The 21423-nt window shown below is 37.3% G+C and overlaps 1 protein-coding gene across 3 annotated transcripts in view; it reads right to left on the bottom strand.

The window, feature by feature from the left end:
* The window catches only part of LOC126374077 (probable G-protein coupled receptor CG31760), a 101016-nt gene that overhangs the window by 46335 nt on the left and 33258 nt on the right, over window positions 1-21423 (bottom strand). For 2 of the 3 annotated variants that reach the window (XM_050020549.1, XM_050020547.1), the window contains exon 2: window positions 15823-15850. The gene's annotated coding sequence lies outside the window, so the exon portion shown is untranslated. Of the gene's footprint in view, window positions 1-11871; window positions 11919-15822; window positions 15851-21423 lie in introns of all 3 variants that reach the window. The other variant, XM_050020548.1, reaches the window with a different exon arrangement.

The following is a 21423-nucleotide window of genomic DNA, read 5'->3' on the forward strand; positions in this document are numbered from 1 at the left end:
TCCGGTAGGTATTCACGCACACGACGAAATCCGTCGACATTTTATTCATAGAATTCCTTCCATTGCCGCAGGCAGCGGTGGGTTTAATAAACTGAATCCCACTAGTTCACTGCAAGTCTAGAATTCCTAACTTCGTAGTGTGCGACTAACTTCGCGTAATAGATGAAAGAGAGGAAGGGGAAGACCAAGAAGAGCTTACTTGGAACAGATTAAAGAAAAGGTTAACGTCGTGTCTTATAGGGAAGTCAAGGAATTGGCCTTTGATAGACTGGAATGGAAAATGCTGCACCGACAAGAGCGCGGCTCTTAAATTGATGATGATGACAGTAGGGACACTCTCTGCCCCACATTGATACGAGCTTGGACCGAGCTTGGTTTACCTTCCCCCTCCCCTCTGACGGGGGTCACTTTAGTCTATTTAAGTCAGTAAGGGAGCACGCGTGGAGTGTCTGTCTCGCTCGCAAATTCACAGCCAGGATTTTCTATATAAAAATTTAGTAATCTCGTACGGGATTTTTACTACTTCTACGACGTGCTCGGAAAGCACAATTCAGCTGACTTTTCATCCACATCCGCAAAATGCACATAATTATGACTATTGTTATGCTTTTAAATAAAGAGGTTTTCTGCATGTAAACAAGCATGGGTGTACACTTACAGGTTGTGAGGATTCCCTTTATTTGGATTTACGGGAATGACCTTATGTAATATGTAACTATTGGCCCCGATTCCTGCAGACACCGCCTAATTTTATTTTAGGTTATATCCGTCATTTTCGTATCCGTCGAAAAGGAAAGGGACGGATGATTCACAGCTCTTAATTTTAGAAAGAATGAGTAAATTAATGTGTCGGGTTATTGACTGACGTAAAATTTTTAGACGGTTGGTTTAGATTTGTGCTTAAAATTGACGTGTGTTCCATAAATTTTATGCTTGTCGATTACCCGTCCCTTTCCTTTTCGGCGGATAAGAAAAGGACAGATATAACTTAAAATAAAATTAGATGGTATTTACAGGAATTAGCACCATTATGTGTATAAAATGTAGGTATATTATACCTGTTATCTGTTTTCCTGCAGAAACTGTCTTCTCCACTCCCGTGAGCTCAAACTTTTTGTTATAATTTGTCTCTTGCCCAAATGGCATCATTCCAGCCAGCTCATTAAGAATTTTGTCGATTTGTCTAATAATGCTCACAATTAACCTCAGCGTTTTCTTGGCATCTACGACGCAAGGATAGTTATACTTTGACTCTGACCTTATTTCAAGTTTAATCTAGTTAGCTTGTGTTCTTTTAAGCCAATTGAAGGCTTCTAATCTTCTTCTATCGTGTGGGTTGTGAGGTGGATTACCAACCCCATCAACCCTGGTGTCAGGGTTATTATTGAGCCGCCAAAGGCCCCTGACATGGCTCATGTAACGACTACTTACTTCCATCAGTAAGTAGTAACCGGGACCAACAGCGTAACGTGCCTTCCGAAGCACGGATCATCTTACTTTCGAACAATCAGGTGATCAGTCTGCAATTTCCTAACCAAACTAGGGATCACAAAGTGATTTTTGTGATATGTCCCCACCGGGATTTGAACCCGGGACCTCCGAAACGTGAGCGCAACGCTCAAACCACTGCTTCTAATTTAGCTATAATACGTATCCAAACGACTATTAACTTGTACATCAAAAGTTAGGGTCCTATCTTACTAGTACAACATGTTTGCACTATCTGCGGGAAATTACTCGGGTTAGGTTGCCGGCAACGAATTGGTTACGCAACCAGGTGAGGTATCCTCTATAGAACTGCATACATTTTGCTGGTTTCACCACCATGGTAGTGAGATAAGTAGTTATGATTAGACTAAACTTCAGGACAGAGATATAGTATATCAGCTAGCATGAAAGAGACGAAAGGCACTAGGTACAAACGGCATACAGCTTAGCACGAAAGAAAAGAGACATATCTGCGTTATAAAGGGTTTATCTTTGTTTATCAGTAAGTACCTTGAATCTACAAGTGCAATTCGGATACGATCTCTTCTTATCGTTTTATAGGTAACCAATAGTCCGTAAATACGCCTATTAAAATAAGTAGAATGTAATTCCTTGGGTAGCCTAGTATTTTTTATAGACGCCGCATAAATGTTAAACCTTATAAAAGGGGTTGCTATGTAGATGCTAAAAGGATCGAGCTATTAAGCGAGACCTCGGGTGCAAGGCTTTTCTGAAGGCGTAGTCTCCTTTATGGGCGTTAAACGAGGTGAAATCATAGTGATGTTCTTTTATTTTAATAAAAGAGATTGTACCCCTGTTTTACCTATTTATAACGGCGGCCTTTTTGCTCCAGTGGATGAGCGTTGAAGTCACGATCCGGAGGCCTCGGGCTCAAATCTCGGTGGGGACACTTTGTGATCATTAGTTTGGTTAGGACATTACAGGCTAATCACCCGTACAACAAAGAAGGATGATCCGTGCTTCGTAAGGCACGTTAACCCGCTGGTTACATGAGCTATATCAGGGGCCTTTGGCGGCTCAATAATATCCCTGACACTAGTGTTGATGAGGTTAGTAATTGACTTCACAACCGGATAGTAGGAAGACTTATTTATGAGAAGGTTACTAAGTATAAGGCCTTGGCACTTGTTAATAAATTATTTGATAGTCATTATTACAGCAAAATATGCCTGATAACTTCTGAATAGCCTTTGAAACAATTTATCAGCAAGCTGTGAAACTGTAGGCATTTTTAGAAAAAAGGAAAAAAAACAAACATTCCATGATGCTTATTATCCTAGCCTGTCGGAGAAATCGACAGACACCACGTACTTGGAACCATTTGGTATGGAAAATTCGCAAGATGTCATAGACATTTATTGACAATAATAATTAAACGTCACAGATATCACAACTGACTGACATATCAACGCACAGCCTAAACGGCTAAACGTAGGCACTTGAAATTTGGAAGAGACGTAGCTTAGGTACCGTAGAGGTTCACTAAGAAAGGAATTCCCGGAATTCCCACGGGAACGGGAATTAGCGGGAAAATCCTTTTGTATGAAAAATCTAAACCGCTTAAGTTAGACGCTTGACATTTGGTATGCAGGTACCTTAGTTAACTTTAAGCTTAGTTGCAACAGGATATTGCAAAATTCCCACGGAAACGGGAGTTAGCGGGAAAAAATATTTGTATGAAAAAATCGAAACCGCGTAAGATAGATGTTTTCAATCTAGCATGCATGCATACCTTAGTAAATATAAAGTTTAGTTATGGCTGTATTTTGAAAAATGGGAGTTAGCGGGAAAAAAATGTATGAAAAAATCTAAATTGCATAAGTTAGATGCTTGAAATTTGATATGCACTTCCACACACACACAAAGATCTCCCTTATATAACACGCCACGCGGACGAAGTCGCGGGCAAAAGCTAGTTAACTATAAGCTTACTATTTAGAAGATATGAATGCGTGCTATTAACTGTCTGGGAACTGATTAGGTAGCCAAATTACTAAATTGTATAACGAGAACGTCTAGGGCCCTGTGCCGAAGTTTTTCTTGCAGCTTCTTTTCCTTGGCTGCGATGCGTTATGTCATAAATGACGATTCAAAGTGTAACTATGTTACTTACTCGATAAAGACATTTTTGATTATGAATTGTTCAGAAAATTACTGTGAATTAAAGTGCATTAAGTATGCCAAAATTGCATTGTAATTATGAGTGAGCACTTAACTAGAGTTTAACGGTACAAGGCTGTAATAATAATATATTATGTGAACTTCTCAGTAGTTAGAGATATTCTAGTGCCAACTTTATAATGCACTGAATATATTAATAAGGGTTGAGAGTACAGTCCTCGATTAAGTATTAAATACTGCTTCTGTTGTGCTAACTTAATCGCATTAAAGTAGACTGGGACTAACAGCCATTAGTATACAAATGTATTCGAAGAGGCGAGGGGTAATACAATGATTACTGTGCAGTTGTCACACCCCGGACACTTCATACAAAAATCTTAATTTTACCGATGCCGTAGCGTAAGTGTGAGCGAGACAGTGCGCGCGCTCTCTCTTACTCCTTAGCGCGGCCATTTAAAATTTTAGTCTAGCTTTTAGCCCCCTCTCATCTCTCGCCCCCTTGGCCGCTCCACCAACAAAATGAAAATACTGCAGTCAACTATAACTGCGCCTAGTGTTTTGAAAGGTGGTGGTGCCAGTATAGTGCGCTAGTGAAATGTAACCCTGCATCTATTTCGTCTACTTTCTCAACGGATTTATCTACATTTGAATCAAATAGTGTCACCAACAAGATTTGAAAATCTTGATGAAAGACGGATTTGCGACTGTACCTACCTACTGTTACAAATTCAGCGATTGAGTCGGCACCTAAGTAATTTATCATTTAACGTGAATAATTTTAAAATTATTGCGATGAACTACTTATAACACGTTGGTTTATATGCCGTATTTCCCAGAGGCAAATCCTTAGAAGAATTTGAACCTCATTCTCAACCACAACCATTCTCCATATTTCTTCAAGCCCGTGTATTTTGTAAGAATTATGATGCCATACATTTTAAGTCTTAAGACTTCACAAACAGTGTGCAGTGTTCTGGCGTATTTAATATGCACCGCGTTGCATGCATGGAATAATGCGACAGATTAATGTTCCCTCGTTATGGCTGCAGCATATCCGTATAATGCATCGTTGCAACGCAAAAGTTCTGCGAGCACATAGTTCTTCTCTCGTGTGGGTTGTGAGGTGAATAACCGACCTCACCAAACCTAGTGTCAGGGTTACTATTGAGCTGTCAAAAGCCCGTGACATGGCTAATGTATGCAAGTTAGTAGTCGTTACATGAGCCATGTCAGGGGCCTTTGGCAGTTTAATAGTAACCCTGACACTAGGGTTGATGGGGTTGGTAATCCACCTAACAACCCACACGATAGAAGAAGAGGAAATAGCAGCTGGGTAACGTGGCATGTAGTTAGGAAGTATCGAGATTACTTTGGGTTTTGTTTAGCAAGTTTCCATATTCCCTAATTTATATTCGCGAAAGTACATTAATATATAGAACGACAGTGGGCGCTGCGGATAGAAATCAGCTCGCGACACCAAACACTTCAGGACCCCGTTACCGACCCCGTCGGCGTGGTCGAAGATTTCCCCCAATCAGCGCTTATCGCTATCGACCCACTAGGGTCGATTAATTCTTTCAAATATTTTTCCACTCAGACGACGCCCTGAGCCGAGGTTCGCGCCCAACTGGGCACCCTCAGGCCTGTTGTCTTAAACGTTGTACCGGGTGAGAGCCTTCAGCGCTCCCTATTTGTCCGGCCAAGTAGTTAATGCCATCTGCGGCAAATCTACAATAAGTCACGTCAAAAAAAAAAAAACAAAAACTGCGGATAGCTGCGTTGCAGTTATCCGCAGTTACACTGATAGAGCTTGTGTTACCGCCATTATTCTGGTACTAAGTTTTCATAATACAAGTTTATGTTTACAGAGAATAATGCCACAAATAAACAGTTACGCTTTTGTGCGTCTTTTGTTGGAAGTAGGAGTAAAATTAAGTATTCTTTTAACAGTTCTTTGTGGGAAGAAAGGGTAGTTTCCAGTTAAAATGAAGGTCTTTTTATCTTGTAGGTTATTAAAAAATCCACTTAGTTTGCTTACTTATTAGGAAGTGAAGAAAGGAAAGACGGGAGGGGAAGGGTAGAGAACATAAGCAATATGTGTGCAGGTAATGATTACTTATGTTATGATGCATGGTATCTACAGCCCAAAGGTATAATAGGTAAGTATGTAGTGCCTACTTTGTTAAGGGTATACTGGATTTCAGGGATTGAAAATTTACGTAAAAGGGTCACGAATGTGAAAGATTATTTAAAGCTCAACAGATATTAATTACTTACTTATATTTTACTTTTTTTACTTATACTTATATCTTTCTAATTTCTAATTTTTAAGTTTGTTGTGTTTTAATTTTACTTTATTTCTAAATACTTAAGTACCCTTAATTGTATAAGTTATGTACGCCGTAATTGTCATATATATTAGTCATAATACCGTAACCTTATATGTAAAATGTTTTAATATATGTGATGTGGTTGTACTTTATAAATAAATAAATAAATAAATAAATAAATAAAGGTTCTACAAATTGGGGTGTAGTTTGGGTTTTAATATAATTTTCAATAAATATTAAGTACACATTTTATCTACTTATTACATATTTTATATACAATTACTTAACACAACTTCCAGCTAAAGTACAACATTATATCCGTTTATCAAACTCGGTTTATTTCCTCAATAACATTTTGTTTTTCCGATAATTTTACGCCTCCCGTAACAACAGTTATGTGCCTACCCTCATTATAACAATTGACGAAGTCTTAATAAAAAATTTCGCGAACATTCCACGCATGATTTAATAACCATGACCATACTGGCATGGTCAAGGGAGATAAGAAAATTTAGATACTTAAGTAAATCTTTCATGCTGCTTGTCATTCAAAATATCGATAGGCCAGAATCTAACTACTTGGTCACTTTTTAAATGTGGTACATAACCACTTATTTAAGGCACGAATGTCGAAAGTAACTGCGTGTTTATTTTCTAATGTTTTTGACTCGGTAGATACGTGTACCTAATATGAGTGTGTGTCGTCGGCTATTGGTACAACACCACGGAACTACTACTTTAGGACACAAATATCGAAAGTGATTGCATGTTTCTTTTCTGATGACTTTTGGCTTAGTAAGTATACCTAAAATAAGTGTGTGTGTGTGTGTCTCCAGACGTGGTGTTGTAGATTTGCGGTGAACGGACACAGATAATCTGGGACAATAAATACCTACTGGGGAGAAAGGAGGACAATAAATACAACTCAGAAGCGGGACAGCATTTGTAGTCAGTTTTCCGGGACGCCAGATAACCTCATTTCCTCTGTTCTGAGCTATTTTCGCTTGAAGGTGTAGGGGTAAGTGAATTCTCCCCGGGAAAAATCACATTTGCGAAATTCATTTTGCATCCGCTCTTTTATTTAATATTAATTTTGTCATTGTGATACTGTATTGTGCGCTACATTTTATTAGCGTACGTACTTATTGCAATTTACAGCTGAAAACTTTTGAACATGTTATCTTATTTGAAATACGATACATTTTGTCTTTGGAAGCTAATCAATTGATATTATTTCGATCTAGTAGGTAAGCATAGCTTGTAAGTACCCTACGTGCCACCTAAATTAAAGGGAGGGGGGTGCTTTTGGACCGGACCAACTTACTGTCCTTATAAGGGTAAAAGGGTTCCTTATCATTTTGGTTCGGATTCATAAAAGAAGAGGGTGTGATGACGTTTCATGATATATTTTTTTCTGTGTAAGGTCCTTACAGGTAGGATATATCGTTATATATCCCAATATATAACATAGCAATATACCCTACCTTATACTATAAGGTCCTTATCTCGCAGGTCACCATAATGGCGCGACCGTGGGTGACCAACAGAATGTATGCAGCTGTATAAACGCTACCTCACCTGGTGTCTTGTTGGTTACGCAACCGCAGGCGCAAATGCTGGTGCTAATTAGAGACATTTTTTTGGTTGAATAAACATGGTGGTGCCACTATGGTGTTTTAGCGTGAGATATGACATTTAAACAGGTTACTACGTATGTTTTACAGCGTCAAAACGGCAAGCGATATTTTATAAATATGCCGTTTCTTCAATATTCAAGTCTCTTTTGAACATTCGATAAAAGTTTTGTAAAGAAGCTTCTTTGAAAATATCTACTTAGTTACATTTATAGTTTGAATTTCTATGTCTTATTTTCTATATAGTATTTTATATATCTGTGTATCTCGAAGAATATGTGTCAATACAACTTCTTCAGCACATGGCTGGAAGAAATTGCTGCATGAGCAGTAAGGCCGCTTTTTTTGCTTTTCTGTCTTTGTTGTTTTATTTCTGTATCTTGTGTTAATTGTTCTCAATAAAGTATTTTATCTATCTACCTATACTGGCGTATAATTAAATGTAATAAAATGAATGATTTTTGTACATTTTTAAGTTGTCTTACAATATAATAACAAAGCATTGCTCATGTACTATGAGAAAAGCATGAGTTACACGCACATATAGCTATAGTTAGGTACATAACCAACCACAAAAAAATATTTGATAACCCTCACTTGATAGATTTTCCCGCGTTGAAACATAAAATAAATATTTGTTTACCGAAAAGCCTTTTCTAAAAAAGTGTTTGTAAGGGCGCCCTTTGAGGTGCAAAGGAACGAATTCCACTTGGCCCTGGGTTTAGAGTCGGAGTGAATTCATTTGTTTACCATAGGACACTTGGGTCGAGTGAAGGGTGCGTTTCCACTGAACGAGAGAACATTTTCTCTCGCGGGGCGAATTGGCGCGAAGCGGAGGCGCGCTGAATTGACCAATAACAGCGTCACAAGGAGCAGTCTCGCTCGCTGTGATTTGTCAATCCTGTATATATCTCCACTTCGCTTTACACTGCGCCTCTCCGCTGCAATGAAAACGTACCCAGACAGACCCTCTTTTCCCTTTCGTATCTCCATTTTATGCTAAGAAGGCTCATTATCTACCCTTCTCATGCTCGACGTCCTTTGTTACCTGTAAGAAGTGTACTTAGTAGGTGCAATCTAAATAATGAGGAAGTTGTTAGTGATCATTGCTTCATTTGGTTAATGATGCTATTTTTTAATATAACGCCTTCTTTGTAACTGAAATACAAAAAGTGGTAAGCATTAATATCAGTGATAAAGCTTTACGTATTTGTTTTGATAGAAAAAATAAGTCTCCCAATCTATTAGTCTTTAACGGACGCTCTCTTGTTTAAATTATTAATATTGTTGTGTGTGCATGTGTTGTGTGTTTGTTTATTAGATTACCTATTCAATTTTATTATACATATAACTACACAGTAGCTATATATTATTATATATTATATACGTTTTAAAACGGCGGAAGAAAGATTATATTTCTTTATTGTTATTACTTTCAGCCAACCCTGCATACCCAGCATTATCCTCACGACGCCTCTCTAAGATGTATTTCCGAATTTAATTTACATTTTTATTAAATAATTACTTTTCAAAGATGAAAATTCTATTATTGCTAAAAGTTGCTTTTAATTTAATGGCTTTTAAAATTGGTGCTTGGTGTTTTAAATTTTCTATGGAGTGCTGCTTTTAATTTATTCTTAGGTCTGGTCGGGTCGTTAGCATTGTGTCTCTTTTATTCCCTAATCAGCAATTCTTCTTATTTCGGTTCGATTACTTCGGTTCGGGTTTGGAGTTTGATGGGAGTAGAAGAAGCGAAAGTGGTGTCTCAGAATCCAGCCAGACAGCGTAGGTTCACTAAATAGGCACCCGTTATAGTTGATTCGACACCCTAAAAACTAAGGTGATATGTAAATCTATCTAACTTTCTTACGCAATATTTAAAAAGCTCATTGCCATACTCAAAAAAAATATAAATGTGATTTGACACAATAATTGTGAAAATTTCAAGGATTTATAACGTAAAAAATAATTATAAGTGATAAAGAGAGAAACACATGATCGTTAGTTGAAAGTCTTCAAGGCTAGAGTGAAAGGTATTTGCAAGGTAAGCGTAATCCACCCTAGACCACATGGTCACTTACCATCAGTTGACGATATTACTTATTTTAAAAAATACAATAAAAAGGGAATAAAACATTTGGCTTATCTTAAACGTCCATGAAGGTACTTGTAAAAGGAAAATGTTTCGTTAACAATTTACTATCGAAAACAGCTAATACGTAATTGAAGCGTATAAGTATGTAATTGACTTTGATTGATGAAAAAATCAATCTAACACGTAATACTACCAATTTTCCTTATCTGTACACGTGCCTTTAATCTGAACCAGGCTATAAGTCTGTGGTGATCGAGGAAAAATATAAGTTTGCCGAAGAAAAATAAAAAACATACTTGATGAACTCTTCAGTCAAGAGAAGAGGATTATGTTTGTAATAATATCGATAGAAAATTGGTCTGTCTATGGAAAATGAACTTACATATTTTATCACACATATATGTATAACCATTATAAAACCCGCTCGTAATATCAAAAGAAATGTTGAAAGAATAAATACATAATCATCATCATCATAATTAAAACACATAATAACGGGTTCTTACCGCGTTTACAGTAGGGATATGAGACATCCGATATTTCGACACTGTTGCAAGTGCCATGATCACGGGATCACTGATGAGATTGGAGTGGAGTAGGTAGATCCATAATTTTCTACGGGCTATCTGTCTATCTGTCTACCCTCTTTCTTTGCCGCTTGTTTATGTATTTGATATCGGAATGTTCGGAACCATCTGAACTCGCACCAAACTCACTACGACAAACCGCACTCACTGTGCCCTCAATTATGGATCTACTTACTCCACTCCAATCTCATCAGTCATCCCGTGATCATGGCACTTGCAACAGTGTCGAAATATCGGGAGTCTCATATCCCTACTGTAAACGCGGTAAGAACCCGTTATTATGTGTTTTAATTATGATAATAACCGCGTTAACTTAAAACATCATCATCATGTCGTCTAAACCGTATCCGGCGACGGCGACTCTTAACTCCTGAATATCTATCCAGAGTCTAATACATAATACTGCGTATAAAACAGTAACTGTCCACCCCGCGTCTATTCATATCTGGCGCTGAGCTTGATTTACCTCACCCCCTTTCTTTGGGTCTTACAAATTGCCGTAAGCTGCTAAGGGGTAAGGGAGCGCGCGCTGACTGTCTGTCTCGCTCGCACTTAAGCGATAACGCGGCACACGACAAGGAGTAGATTTTTGTAGGAGTGTCCGGGTGTGGTTGAAGTCCTAGGTTTGGTATAATCACAGGTTAACAGCCCATCAACAATATAATATTGTTAGTGACATCGTAACGAAAACTTTGATATCAACTCAGAATCATGGTCTGAATCATCTGATCCTGAGGGGTCAGTATTCGTTACGGTGTCACTAACACTACAATATTTGTATGGCTACCTGTACGTACTTGTATGGGATGTAAGTGACATCGTAACGAATACTGAGGGGGATGATTCAGACCATGATTCTGAGTTAATGTAAAGTGGAATTTTCCGTCGCAAAAGTATAGAATTGAAAATAATAAAAAAAAAAACACAAATGATCATGAATTTTGCGACGGAAATTCAAATTAAAAAAATATCTTTATTCAGTAGGTAACATAGTTACACTTTGAATCGTCAATTTGAAAATTCCACTTGATATTAACTCAGAATCACGGTCCGAATTATCCCCCAGTATAATCAGTATTCGTATCAGTATTTGTATTATCAGTATTAGTTACGATGGCACTAATACTCTGTATAACAATGTGTTTATGTTACTATGTGTTTATGTTACTGACAGTTTCCTATCATTACGTAACTTTCTAGCTGTAGAGGAAATCATGCATTCGTTAGTATGATCGAGTTTCTGTATTGATTTCGAGATGTTCTCCGCCGAGTGTGCTTATGTGATGCAACTCTTGAACTATGCGGTTGTACTTGTATTGAAGTGCTTTCATTACAGTTTGGGTGAAAATGATGTATGGGAGTGTAATCGAGACCTCCCGGTGAGTATGGGAAAACTTCTAGATCCTTACTGAACAGATCTTTACTAGGCTACTAGGCTATTATTTTCTAGGCTATTTATGTAATTTTTTGTCTTCATTTTGTAATGTAAAGTACCTATACAACCTAACATACACAGCCTTTATAATATGTATACGAGTATGTTCCATTGCTAGGCCTCCTCTCAATAAACCGGAGAGCGTATAGACTGTACTTACTTATATATATTTTATTCCCATTTGTCCGGCCAAGTAGTTAATGCCATCTGCGGGAAAGCACAAAAAATAGTTTATTTTATTATATCGTGGAAATCTAATGGTGGTATGATATTTCAGTTCCTAATAGAAGTTTTTTTGCGTAATAACTGATGAGTTCGTTTCTTCATTTCTCATGTCAGTATCCGTGGTCACCTAGTTGGAAGAAAGGTTGACTCTCATTAAGAGGTCGCATGTGCTCAAGTCTAAACTAATGATAAGTATTTGAATTTGTTTGGATCTTAAATTATAATCGTATGTGCTCAGACGGGACGGCTTAGACGCTCAAACAGACAGTCGCTTCTGTAAAAAACCGGATCTGTAAAATTTTCCAGTTACGTGGGCGGCTCTGTGAATATGATGTCAAGGATCGACCATCCAAAAATATAAAAAATATTCTATTTCCGTACTTAATCCTCCAAAACCGCGATTAGGTCAATATTACGAAGAAATCTTTATCTTATATCAGACGCTTAGAAGATTCAGTTACATGACGAATTTATTAAAAACATCATAGAAGGGAAGCTACAAGGAAAGGGATTAAGGGGAAGACCAAGAAGAGCTTACATGGAACAGATTAAAGAGAAGGCGAACGTCGTATCTTATAAGGAGGTAAAGGAATTGGTCTTTGATAGACAAGAATGCAGAATGCTACACCGACAAGAGCGTGGCTCTTAAATTAGTGATGAGAAGATTTAGTAGTAGGTATACCCATACACACACACCGCCTCCGTGGTCTAGTGGTTAGAGTATTGGACTCATAAACTCGACGTCCGCGATCGATTCCCGATGGGGACACTGTCGAAAATCACTTTGTGAGATTGTCCTTTGTTTGGCTATTGCAGGCGGAATCACCTAAGTGTCCGATAAAGAAAGATGATTCCGTGCTCCGGATGACACGTTAAGCCGTTGGCTACTAGCCCAAATGCCTCAATCAGCCCGCATGATCCATACCCCCTCCCTGATTGAAGGAAGGCCTGTGCCCAGCAGTGGTACCTATAGGCTGATTATGTTATATTATCATTTTTTTTATATACCTACTTTCCTTTTACTCCAAAAAGAAAACCTATTCCGAACACCCTTGAATATCGTTTTTGTTTATCTCTTACTCTGGACACAAATGGAAATAGGTACCAACCTACCTAAGGAACGAAAAGATTGCGTGTAAAATCAAAAAACCATTACCATTGTTTTATCTAAAGCCGCAATAACCTAAGAAAAAGGAAATATCAAAAGGCACTTTTTCCCCTTCTAGTAAGCTTTATATCTGCCGAATTTCAGCAGACACGCAAACGGGACCTAGTGTAGCATACAAAAGTGCTCTCAAAGCGTTTATACTCTCTCCGCTATTTACGTCGATGAGCCGGGAAACTTGGTAACATTTGCAAGTGTGTCAGCACTCTAACGATTTCAGACAGTGCACAAATGCGCACTTGTGTTCAAGAATTTTGTTGCCTTAACAAAAGAATTCATTTTGTAACTACTTGAGTAAGTACTTATAATAAAAGCTACTCTCACCTCATATTTGTATACTCGTAATAAAAGCTAGTTTCACCTCATATTTGTATAGTAATAGCTGCGTTCGCCTCATATATGTATAATAATAGCTACGCTCGCCTCATATATGTTATTCCCTTTATTTGCGTATTTATCTTATTTACTTATATTCTATTTTTTATGTTTTAATAATGGCATAAATAAAAATAATCCACCTGTATTTTCGTCTCGAAGTATCGAGTGTATGACGTTGTCGTTAGCAACGAAGCAGTTAATGCGATTGGCGGGTAAATCAATACGTCACGACAAAAAAGTCGTCGTTATTCAATGGGGTACTATCCAGGCTACGTTCACCAAAACAATATAGATGGCGTTGTACAGCTTCAACGTGATAATTACCTATTTTCTCATTACTCGGGTACATAAATATTCCAAAATACAATGTAATGGCACACGCATATATAAAAATAATTGTTAAAAATGCGATTTTTATTTATTTGTGCATTACTAGACCCGAAACGGGCCGCCATGATTGAGCTGTCAGGTTTCAAGATATACAGTTTGACAGTTTCTTTGTTGTTGAAATGTGATGTCACTAGGGTAAATGTCACGGGACCAACCTCTTTCCGCGCGAAATTTGAAATAATGTTTTTTTTTTTTTATTATTATATAAAGATTTTTCGAGAACATAAAATATTGTAAGAGGTATAAAATAAGAGACCTATTTAGTAGAGCATACCCGAGTATACTGTATCTACGAGAGGTTGTTTTCGATTTCAGGTTTGGATCATAAATGGTTATCACGCGCTCAGCACATTCCCGAGAAAGCATTTTCGGAGGTATGTGACCTAGCCTGTATTGGACTGGTTTTCCCTTCGCGGGTTGGAAGGTCAGACAGCTTCTGTAAAAAACCGGACGTGTCAAGTCTTTAGGTTAGGTAAGCGAACCCTGTGAAAAACGGGGTAATGCTAGGGATATGATGATAGTGTATCTACGAGAGGTATCTCTACTACTTCTACAGGTACTACTATAGTAGTAGTATTGCGATCGAATATTCCATTTAGTCTGCGGCTGATGAGAGGATGCCTGCGGCTAATATAGTTGAGTAGGACGTATGTAATACAAGTCTATAAGTTATTACTACTCAATATCGACTGCTATAATGCCAGTAAGTATATTGGCGTTTATACATGTCATGGCCAGATCTTAAAATTGATCATTCATTATGTGTTCGATCATTTATGAAATGGTCCTATTTCATTTAATAGCCAACTTAAGTTGACCTTATCGTTGAAACGTCAACGTTTAATGATATTTCAATCAACGCTTAGCCATATCATTGTAGGCGGAGTCCATGTTATGTGGTGTAATAAAAATGCCAATTAGCGATTAATTTCTTAGGTTCAAAATTATTTACCTAATTAATTCTATCGATATGGAAAATTGTACAATTATATTGATTCATCGAGTATAATATCAATCAAGTTTTAAATATAATCGACACCAGCGCCGCTACCGGTGGATAATATTACGATATAATATGATTGCCAACGTTTGGCCATGTCCTGAAGTAATCATGCATTCATTCACGTGATTTCCAGGATTTGTGCCTGGTGAATGGAAATAGTCTCGCCCCTTAACGGTAATAGGCCTGATGCTGCATGTTATAGAATGCGTTTCGGGCATGTCGTAAAGCTTTAGCCTTTATACTTGTAAAGTTTTCTTATACCTTCTAACTTTTATTTGTAACTTTTACTTGTAACTTTATACTTTATTACTTATGATGTATATGAAGCATCGAGGAAGCGACAAACTGGTTTTAGAGGGAATCTCGTATACGAGGTACGCCGCATTGATTGGCATTTATGCCTACTCGGTACGACAGTGCGTTGTGTGTGTTTTTGAGTTTATTTGTGGATAACTATCGATATGATTCTTTTCAATGTTTTATATTATTGTTGTATATTTATATTATTATTATTTTCTGTATTAATGCGACGAATGGGTGCCGAGACAAACCTCTGTGGTTTAACGGCATCTTTCTTACCATGTATTTTGATTAAGGATATAATGTTAATAAAAAATAAATAAATAACTTATTGTCTTCTTTCGGTAAAAGGGGAACGCTGATGCTTCTCACCTGGTAGTCTACCATTTATCAAGTAGAGTTCTTACTAGTAGCAGTAGACGTGTATAACTCTGCTTAGCAACGATGATTATCTTACCAAAATTCTACGGTTAAATGGCATACCCGCATTTCTGTTGAAGACGGGTTTTAGACAGAAATTGCTGGCATGAGCGACATTCTATTTTACATTTAGGTCCAGAACTTCCATGTTTTAGGTATTCAAATAGATCCTAGAAGGAACTTTTATGCTAAAATTTTCGGTCTGTAAGTGTATAACAAGTAAAACTCACCCTTTAGCTTTTCAAATCATGTTTGTATCTGAAACAAAGAAAAAACTGGTTAGACACATTAAAAACTCTTTGAGAAAAAAAAAACATTATTTCCATTTGTCGAAGAAATGGGGAACTCTAATGTGGCAGTTCGTGAAGACATTTTTTTAAAACATGGAAACAGTTTTTACTCATAGGTTAAGAAGGTTATTTTCAGGTGCCTTAGCCAAGCTGTAAATGAGTTCCAAAAGCGACATCAATGATAAAATATAGGTTGAACACGTGACACGGGATTGAAGCAAATTTAATTTTCTCTCTGCTTACCCCGGTGCGAAATAGGCGTGATTTCATGTATGGTGCGTATAGAATCCCGCTTTCCCGGCTCGGTATGCAGCAAGGATTAAACTGTAGAACCCAAATCAAATAAATGTCTTCATAAGTACCATTTATTGGCACCAATCGATCTCTATAAATCTACTGCCAATTCGAATTTGCTTTATCTAGCGTAACGTTAAGGACCAATAGCTTCTTTATCCTTTTCTTTTGCCTTTTTTGAAGGGATCGCTTATATAACCTGAAGAAACAAACAATTGCCGGTTTAAACAGAAGTGGACACTCCATACAAAAATCTCATTCTTGTTGCGTGTCGTTTTACCATGTAAGTGCGAGCGAGATAAATAGTGCGCTCCCTTACTCCTTTGCGGTTTACAGCTATTTAAACTAAGGTAGAGGTAGCGAATTGGGGCGGGCCGGAGAGCTACCATTCTATACGTAGTATTATTCTTTATTCTATGACAGAAGCTAGTTACTACCTAAACGCTTCAAAAACATAGAACCTGTTCAGCTGTTTATCATCCATGTCTTAAAAGCCTACAGAAGAATCGTGTCCTTTGTAACATTTTGGACTCGGATCTTGGATCTATCTGTACACCTATTACAATACGTTTCATCATATCCATCTTAGGACTTAGTTTTAAAAGTATCTGCGAGTTGTCTTCTGATTACTACAGCCTGTGACTACCAAGTTTATATATGTAAGTACCTATATGTAGATCATCAGCCCATTAACGTCCCCACTGCTGGGGCACGGGCCTTCCCTACGGATGCATAGGGAGATCGGGCCTTAAACCACCACGCGGGCCCAGTGCGGATTGACGGTTATTAACGACTGCTAATGCAGCCGGGACCAACGGCTTAACGTGCCTTCCGAAGCACGGAGGAGCTCGAGATGAAAACTTTTTTTTTGTGGTCACCCATTCTATGACCGGCCTTTGCGAAAGTTGCTTAACTTCAACAATCGCAGACCGAGCGCGTTTACCGCTGCGCCACCGAGCTCCTCAATGTAGATACAATACAGATAATATGTAGATGCCAATGTACTATTGACCAAGTCAGTAACAGGAGCCGTATTATCAAATTAATTGAAAATCAATCTATCCATATCATCTCTTGCAATGTAATCAGATGTTATGTCGATCTGAACTCAATACTACAATTGTATGATGCGAATTAATCAAATTTTATGACAGCTATAATCACGATTTATGAAGATCAATTGGCGTGTAATCAGTCGCGATGGAGTGAGAAAATAAATGCCTTTAAATAAAATTAACCTTATGGTGACAAGGATTAGCATGTCGCACATAACATTTGTCCATCATGTTATAAAGGCCACAATCTCTGTCGGCTTTTGTGACATGCCCGGGAAGACAAGCAGCTGAACCTGTTTTATAATATTAAAGGTTTTAATTTATCTTTATACCCCTAGCGATTATCCCGTAGGTATTCATTATTCGAGTCCGTTTATTTAACCTGAAAATATTGACAGAACGTTTTTTTACAAAAGCGACTGATAGATAGAAGGATAATTTTGGGGTTCCGAACCTCAAAAGGAAAAAGGAAACTTGTAGGATCAGAATCATTTATTCAATGTAACTATCATGTATATATATATCATCTACGTCATTTCGCAAGGTGTTATGTGATCACTTCATTGTCTGTCTGTCAAGACCCATTTTGTCGCGTGGAGGTATTAAGTTGAAATTAAGATGGAATACTTATATCTACTCTCCTTTGTAGCTGTTAAAAAGCAGCCCTATGAAGGTTCCGTTTTCCTTTTGAGGTTCGGAACCCTAAATGGAACTAAAGACTAGAACACGGACGCTAGTTAAAAGTTTTTAATCTGCATGCAGCATAAAATATACGCTCGCAGCACCTGTTACTACGTATAAATGACAGGTTTATGACAAACCCCAACTTGTAGGGGCACATAATGGCCAACAAAACTGTAACTACCGAACTTCTTTAACCTGGGATCAATATCCTGAATAAATACCATTAATCCTGTAGCCTTTAGCACAAACCCAATATATATTATAAGGCATAGAAACTCTAAGGCCTTCCCAACCATTATGTTAAGTTCTCAGGGGAAATTTATAGTAAGTACCAACAACTTTCATCATTCCCATACGGACTAAGACAAAGATTGGTTTGGAGATAGTGTTTTTGGTGAATACACGTGGTTCTTTAGTGAAATTTAAGACCTTATTTTATATATTAATAAGCATGTAGAGTAGAATTACAAATAAATATCATTGCAATTCATTTCGATTCATTCGTACTTGCATATTGTCGCCTTATAGAGAAAACTTCGAAAGCATCTTTTTGAAAAAAAAAACATACATGGATGTGATTTGCGTTAATAAAACCTCGGAATAGATAAGCTAGTTTTAATCCACGTAAAAAATTGTAGTAACAATTTTACTATATTTGAAATTCAAATCTATTTGAAATTCAAATCTAATATAAGATCCCACAGCTGGGCAAAGGCCTCCCTTGCCTCTTTCCATTTTTGCGGTCCTGTACGTCCCGGCCAGTCCCTCCGGCAAGCGTCCAAATCGTCGCGCCATCTCTTTCGAGGTCTACCACAAACCACGACGCCAGTACCCGTTATGGGGCGCCCAAAGCGTAACGATCCGTGCCCACAGGTCAGGGTGCATGCGACAAACATATCCGGTCCAATCCCACTTAAATCTGGCGGCTTTACGTCCCACATCAGCGATTCCAGTTTATGAACGTATTGATAATTTGAAATTAATTGAAAAAAAAATGGAGATTATAATATAATCACTTCAGCATGTGATTTTTCAAAAATACGCTTAGGTAGTTTTCACTACACGGAATCCCAAATATCTCCTTCACTATAATAAATGTTAACCATTTAAATAAATATACAACATAACATAGCATCGTGCCTGTAATGCCGAATGGTTGGTTAGACGTGTGTATATGACATACACCCACTCCTTGCCAGCTATATTTATGTCCCATGTATAGGGAGCGACCCTATATCCATTAACGGGTCACAAATCCTGGAAACCCCGTCACATCCCTTATAACGTGTACATAATTTCTAATTAAATAAATGATAATCATCATCAATTTAAGAGCCACGCTCTTGTTGGTGTAGCATTTACCATTCCAGTCTATCAAAGGCCAATTCCTTGACTTCCCTATAAGACACGACGTTAACATTTTCTTTAATCTGTTCCATGTAAGCTCTTCTCGGTCTTCCCCGTCCTCTCTTTCCTTCTAGCTTTCCTTCTATGATGTTTTTAATAAATTCGTCGTGTCTTATTAGGTGTCCAATCATCTTGCCTCTTCTGTCCTCAATAATTCTCAGTATTTGTCTCTAATAAAGGATGGATTTTAAAATTAAAAGTTACTTCCTATTTGTTCAGTGGTTCCGTCTAATATGTAAAAAATTCATTTAAAGTGATTTAAGTCAATGTCTATGCGCAAACTCAACTCATGTACCAATAAAACTTTTATTTCTTCATCCAATTTAAATATTTAATTCAAACACGCCGACTGTTTGTCCTTTTTTTCCAACTTTATCGTTGAATCCGTCCAACTTTTTGTGTTTAAACATTCATTTTGGAAGTTCAACCGAATTTATTTCCCTTTTTCAGGGAGAAGACGGGACCCTTATAAAATTCAAATTGTAAAAAAAGGTCCCTTATATAATCATCATGTCCATCTGTTCAACCCTCTATATGCCGCAGGATTGTAATTTCGTATTTTCCAATTACAAAAAAAAGAAACTCACACGATTGGATGGTTATTATTGCTATATATCACTTGATTATGACCGTCATGATGACGGGGTCATTCATTTCCAGTCTACTCTGTGAGTGGTTAAATTTGCTCCGAGAAGGGGCAGGCAAAAGAACACAGCCATACAGCCTAGTCAGATGTTATTTTTCTTCTATAATTTCTGCAGGCCTAAGACATTTATTTTCTTCTAGTTTTTGTATTCAAGGCTGAAGCTTTTTCTAAGACAGCCTATTACAGTTCAGAACAAAACTACTGCTAAAAATAGCTTTCTTTTGTTTTACTATTTCAGTATCCTAATAATGATAGGACTCCGAGTTAATATCATCATCATCCTAATACAACGGATTCTCAACAACTTTAACAATTATGACTATACTCAACATGCACTTGGCTGATATATAACTCACCTTATAAAGGGGAAGTAAAGAACAATTTTTCAACGTTAGTAAATTGCAGCTGTATTAAACAGCTGTTGCAGCTCGTGATCCCCATTTATAAGAGCCATGTTATGAAGAAAATCTTGCTGTGGATATTAATGGCCATTTCGTGGATACATGACACTTTAAAATGCTATCTAATACACTGGCCAGCATCACTAAATACCTACTACACTCTTAGAATCATTTTTTCTAAACTATGGAGTTAGAGATTTAAAATAAAATTAAAAAAAAAAGGTTTTATAATTATTTTAACGGCTTTCTTTATAACTATTAAACTATACATAAAAAACATTTCAAGTACTTTTAATTTTTAAAATGTACAAATATTAAACATTACAGATACCAGAGGAACCTCCGAAGAATGACACAAAGAGAATATAATTCAAATTATGTAACCATAAATATCTTGATGGCCAGTAGCATACACCACAGTACTTAACCTGTGCTACGTACTTACTTGGTTTTCATGTGCTTTTTTGGTCTAACTTTCCTACCTTCAATAAACCGCTTTGCATTGTAATAATTGTATCTTCATTCTATATTTTTTGTATATCTGAATTTTAGTTTCCCAAGTTGGTTTTGCATTCTCTACAAGTTGTTTTTGTGGTAGTGACTGTGTACTCGTGTAGCTTGGGAGAACAATTCTATATGCCTTCCAAAGCGAAAAGCAACTCGAAACGAAGTAACTAACTCGAGAGTTTATTTTCAATCTGTTTTCAAGTTGTACTTGTACAAGTAAGCAAGTAGGGAAAGCGCTAAGCAAGTACCTACAGATAGCATCTAAAGCAATTTTGTTCTGGCTTCCTCCCTTTTCCCAAAGAATAATATTATATTATACTAACTTGTTTGAAGACGAAGATCAAGCCCAATGACGCGTAAAATTTGCTTATATGGTTCAGGTAACTTCGTCTTAAGCCGATGAACAAGAACATAATATTTTTACGCCATAGCCATTCAAGAAATTCATTATTTAACTTACCTACCCGGGCATGTCCGAGAAACTAACAGAAGGAATTGTGTCCTTTCTAAACAGATGAAAATCAGCCTTCAACCGTCAATGTCGAAG

This window comes from Pectinophora gossypiella, chromosome 16 (assembly GCF_024362695.1).
Source record: "Pectinophora gossypiella chromosome 16, ilPecGoss1.1, whole genome shotgun sequence".
Taxonomy (NCBI): Eukaryota; Metazoa; Arthropoda; class Insecta; order Lepidoptera; family Gelechiidae; genus Pectinophora; species Pectinophora gossypiella.